We start from the raw sequence: 5,414 nt of genomic DNA, 5'->3' as shown, positions 1-5,414 counted from the left end.
GTGTAATGTGTCTTTGTCTTTTTCAGGATAGAAAATCGTTAGCCCTATTCACATAGTACCAATATATAAAGGGCTACTGCAATAACACAAGCGCATTGTATTAGCGGGAAAATGTTCTCATCAAAACAAATATCCAATATCTGGGGTAATTGCTCTCCAAAGGTCATTATACTTTCTGCTGCACCCTACCAATTTCATAGCTGCAATGCATTTCCAGACTATTAACCTTCAAACAATCCACTTACCATATAAGCGCTTTTCTCCAGAGAAATTGAAAGTAAAGATGCATGCAAGAAAATGAGATTAGTGGTAGAAATCAAGTAAATGTGTGGAATTGCTATGTTCTCATGTACACACATTATCTATCAATGGGTAATTGATCCTACTCCAGGTTACCAGTTGTGTATCAGGATAAATGTCTTAATCATTGAATTTGTTTCATTCAGTTCTATTATCACAGGTGTATAAAAATTGTTGTAGTCTGCCTTTACTGACATTTGTGTAAAAATGGGTCATTCTAGAGAAATGCCTGAATTAGTGAGGTCCTGTAATAAGAAGCCACCGTTGTAACAAGTCAGTTGATGAAACTGCTTCCCTCCTAAATATTCCATAATCACCTATGAGTGGTATTATTGGAAAGTGGAAGTGTAGCACCCAGGGGGCAGGGGGAATCAGGCACGGGGTCTTGTACCTGAGTTACTCATCGCCGGGCCGGTGTGGTGGTCTGGGATGTCGCGGTGGCCTGCCCGGTCTCGTTATCCGAGGTGTACACCAATAAGGAGGGAGGATAATGGGGGCTGTAGTAGGAATATTGTTGTGATGCCACCTGTGGTACGTGGCCAGAGATTAGCCGCCGCTGCTGTCGCTGTCCTCCGGGGTGGATGGTAATAAGCGGAAGATGAGGCGAGTAGTGATGCTGAGGCGAGTCAGATGCTGCGGTTCCAGGTGTCTTTACTCACTCTTTTGTGCCACCCGCCTGGGTAATACTAGTCACTCGCTGTGACGAGCCCCGTCGAACCAATAATTCTTCGGAGGTCAGTCCGATGTGGTGCATTGTGGGTCCTTCCTCCTAGCGCCCTGTGTGTCGGATCCCCGTGGCTTAAAGCTACTTGGGGACCCCGGTCCGTCTCAAGTAGTACTCTTGTCCCTATTTGCTGGCTCCATGGCTCCGCAATGGGGCCTGGTTCTGTCCAAGGCCCTGGATCCTATATGGCACTGTGCTATCAGGCTTTGTGTGGCCACGGAAGCTTGCAATCTCCCCGTCCAGCCAGATTCTGGAAAACCAATTTGAAGTGTGATCTTCCCTAGGGTCCTGCACCCTGCGTGGCACCAGTTCCGAGGGAGCGATTAGGCTCTCACCTCGGCAACCGCAAGAACAACTCCTGTGTCCCACCGGAGCACCAGTAAGACACATCTGGTCCTTTCCTCTCCTGCTGGAGAACTCTCTAACTGTTGTGTTGGCTCCTGACTCCCCCTTGTGGCTACCCCTCCCCTGGGTCCCTGTCACTAGTTGGTGGTACCCCCCATGTTTGAAGACAACATTAAGACCCAACCCTAGCCCAGTCACCATTGGGGAGGGCAACCTGGTTGTGTGTTTGAGTTGTGTAAGTGGTGAAACCAGTACTGACCTCCTCCGGATCCTGGTTAAGCACTACACCTTAAATCAGGTGCAGTACTCTGTGGCGACTGAAGCCTCAGGGGCGTCACATTCCCCCACAGTAAATGACAGCACTCCCGGGCAGCAACTAAACAAAGTCAGTACACCACAATTTTTCAATATGCAATATAACAAATAACATAATCTTCCCTTTATGGGAGGCACTATCAATGAACGTTACTTAACAGGTTAATTCTGTACAGGTCAAAGTATCAAAACAATATCAAAACATTTTCAAGTACTGATCATTAGCAGCATGCAACTTCAGAAGACCATTGTCATTATAAAAACAGTGCAAATATTAAGCATTTAAATTTTTTTGTCAGCGATACAAAACGTTCTTTCTGTAACACGATAATGAATGGAAACCACTGGAGTCCTTTTGTGCCACTGGTCAGTGCACCGCTTCCGGTTATCAGACCTTTCTTGAGGATATAAAACTTACAAGCCACCCTAATTCTGGTAGGGTGCACAACTAGTGCAACTATATACAATAAGTTCCGACCACCATTAGTCCTGTGGCCTGGTTGTCCTTTATAAACGCAAAAAAATCAAGTGCGGAAAAATTAACCGTTATTTACATTCGGAAAAATAAACCATAGCAAGTTACTTGGGACTGGGGAAGTCCAGGCCAGCCGGTCTCAGGACGTTCTCTCCCAAAGTCTGGGTGCACATATCCCGCTTACTGGGTTTCTTTGGGGACTGATGGGAAGTGGGGACTGGTTCTGGATGTACCTCTGGTAGGGATGCCAGCTCTGCAGCTGCCTTCTCCTGTTGGCCCAGTTCCACATCCAGGGCATACCAGCCCCGCTTTGCCTTGTGCTGGGTGTAGGTCACCTGATCACCAGGATACAGGTTACATCCAAGGTGACCCTTGTGGAGGTGGGAGGCCACATCTCGGCGGGACTCAAAGATCTCCCTTGCAAGCCTCCACTTCGAAATTAAGCCCCACCCTAGCTCTAAGTCAAACCAGGTGACCACTCTAACCCGCAGCGGGCCCAGGGCCAATGGATTGGCCTTCCGAAGCCGTTGCTTTGCAGCCAGGATGCGAGTTTCTGTTTCTGCAAGCCGTTCCTGCCGCAGCTGATCCTCATCAGCCAGCTGTGAGACGGTAGCTTGGTAGATGGCCCACTCTCGATCCTCCTGCTCAGCAGGGCAGTCCCCCGAAGCCAAACCTGGGAGAGCACCGTCCAGAGTTTACGCTCCTGGCTCCAGGTCAAATAACAAATTGTAGAATGGGGCTTTGTAAACCGCGCCAAAGATCACTGATGAAATCTTGGATTAATGTAAACTTTTTATTCTTGCACAGGTCTACGCGTTTCAGGAGACTCTGCTCCCTTCCTCAGGACCAAACAGGCATAAGTTACATCAAATCTGTAGAAGTGTATGTCTGCCAGACATATATACACCTGTATATATACAGGCAGACATACACTTCTACAGATTTGATGTAACTTATGCCTGTTTGGTCCTGAGGAAGGGAGCAGAGTCTCCTGAAACGTGTAGACCTGTGCAAGAATAAAAAGTTTACATTAATCCAAGATTTCATCAGTGATCTTTGGCGCAGTTTACAAAGCCCCATTCTACAATTTCTCTCTGTTATTAGCCACCTGGGGTACTGCTGCCTTTGATCCGGATTTATGCTGTTACAGGAGTTGTGCCTTTCACAACCATCTTTGGTGAGTAGGATCATCTCCTTTATCACCCCCTGTCTGTCAGGGTAAGACCCTATTGCGCTTTTTTGTCTGCAGGTTCTTTTTATCTAGGCTCCAGGTCAAAGGCAGCCAAGTTACAGTCTGCCCATGTTGCAGCAGCCGTGTCATCGGCTACCGGGTTTCTGGCAGCCGCGTCCTCCACTACTTGGGGGCTGGTAGTCGGGTCTTCCGTTACCAGGGGGCCAGTAGCCAGGCCCTAAAAAACCCTTGTCATTCACAACTATTGTCGCGGACGGGTGCCGCCTCTGCTGCGGCAACTGGGGCTGCTCGAGTGACACTAGGATCCGGGATCGTGACTGGGGCTCAAGTGGTGACTGGACCCGGGGCTCGTGCAACCGCCCGTCCTCGCAACAGTGAAAAAGGGAGTATTTACAGGTGAGATTGTCTGTGACGCCACCCATGGGTTGCGGTGATGGGATGGTGGCACCGTCGCTGCCTCTCGGGGCCGGCGTCCGGGACCGATGGTGTGGGGGCAGCAAGGTGGTATCCCCTCCACAGGTAGGGGGAAGTGTAGTCCTGGGGGGCCCGGGTGTAGGTATGGAGCAGTGCTGGGGTGCCGTCGGCAGGTCGGACCGGATGACACCAGTGTACTCACAATTAGGAAGGATTCGCACATGGGTTGACAAGGTAGGGACCCTTCCTCCTGCACTTGTGTCGTGCTGTGTGTTGATTAAACCCGCTTGGAACGGGAGAAATCCGCTCCCCGGCAGCTTTGTGCACAGAGGGAGCCGTTGCCCACAAACTCTGACCTGTGGGATTTAATTGGTTCTTGGCGGACACCCTATCCCCCACGTTGGGCTGCCGGTTTTCTCTATCTGGGCTTCTCTCCTCGGAAACAAGGCCTGGTACCTTGTCCCGCTGGTCAATTAACAAGGGGCTTGAAGATTGCCTCGTCCTAGGGTCCAGGTACCCCGCCTGTGCACGGCCTCCGGACCGGATTCCCGTTGTCGGTGCCGGTGGGCTACAACCCTGCCCCAGTCCACTTCAGGTCTCCTGCAACCGGATCTCCATCGCCTGTGGTCCTACACTGCCGTCTGCCACCTAGTCGGTTCTCCCGTGGTCCAAGGGCTCCAACCTTGACCACACTGCAGACCCTCACTGTTTGACTCTGTCTGCTCTCCTCCAACTCCACTCAAACTTCAACTGACTGGTTCCCGCCCCTTGTCACCTCAAGAACCCTAGGTGGGTGTTCCCATCCGCCTGGTCACGCCCACTGGTGTGTCCTGGCTGCCATGGGGGGGCGACTAGGATTTGTGGTTGATGTTCCTATGTGTGGGATGTGTGGTGTTAATTCCCAAGGAGGAAGCGATTCCTGTACCCTAGGTGGGGGGTACAGTCATCTGTGACTACCTGGTTTTGCCAGGGCATCACACGGTGTTAACACTGCCAACAACTCCAACAATTATAGACGTCACGTGGGATACAAACTTACTTAGCCGACATACAATCATGAGAAAACACAAATGCACCCTTTTTGAATTCTATGTTTTTAGGTATCTGGTCTTAAATAAATAAAATCTAGTCCTCAGAAAATCTTAAGATTAGGCAAATACAACCTAATATGAACCACAAAACCAGGGCTGTGGAGTCGGAGTCGTGGAGTCGGCGTTGGAGCTCATTTTGGTGGAGTCGGAGTCGAAGTCGGTATAAAATGCACCGACTACGACTCCTAAAATATATAATAAATTGGGGACAGTAGTGCAATGCAGAATGTGCTGAATATTTTTTCATAGGAATTTGGGAAAGTTATGAAATGTCCTATAAATGGCTCTTCTATTGCTGATCTAAGGCTACATTCTCGCACAGCGTTTTTGCTGCGTTTTTTGAGAATACGTTTGTCAGCTGCAAAAGCAGATCAGCTTTTTAAAAAACCGCATCACCTGAAAGGTTTTTGAGCTCATAAATAATGCTTTCAATAGTAAAAGCAGATTAGAAAAAGGCCACACAAACTGACATGCTCATTATTTGGATCCTCACAAAACGATGTGTCTGAATGTCCTATCTTGAAACCTATTGCCTTTGCTGGGATGCCCAGAGTCACT

The sequence above is a fragment of the Anomaloglossus baeobatrachus genome, chromosome 4 (genome assembly GCF_048569485.1).
Source record: "Anomaloglossus baeobatrachus isolate aAnoBae1 chromosome 4, aAnoBae1.hap1, whole genome shotgun sequence".
In the NCBI taxonomy this organism is placed as follows: domain Eukaryota; kingdom Metazoa; phylum Chordata; class Amphibia; order Anura; family Aromobatidae; genus Anomaloglossus; species Anomaloglossus baeobatrachus.
The sequence above is the reverse complement of the archived record's forward strand: the minus strand, read 5'-3'. Positions refer to the sequence as shown.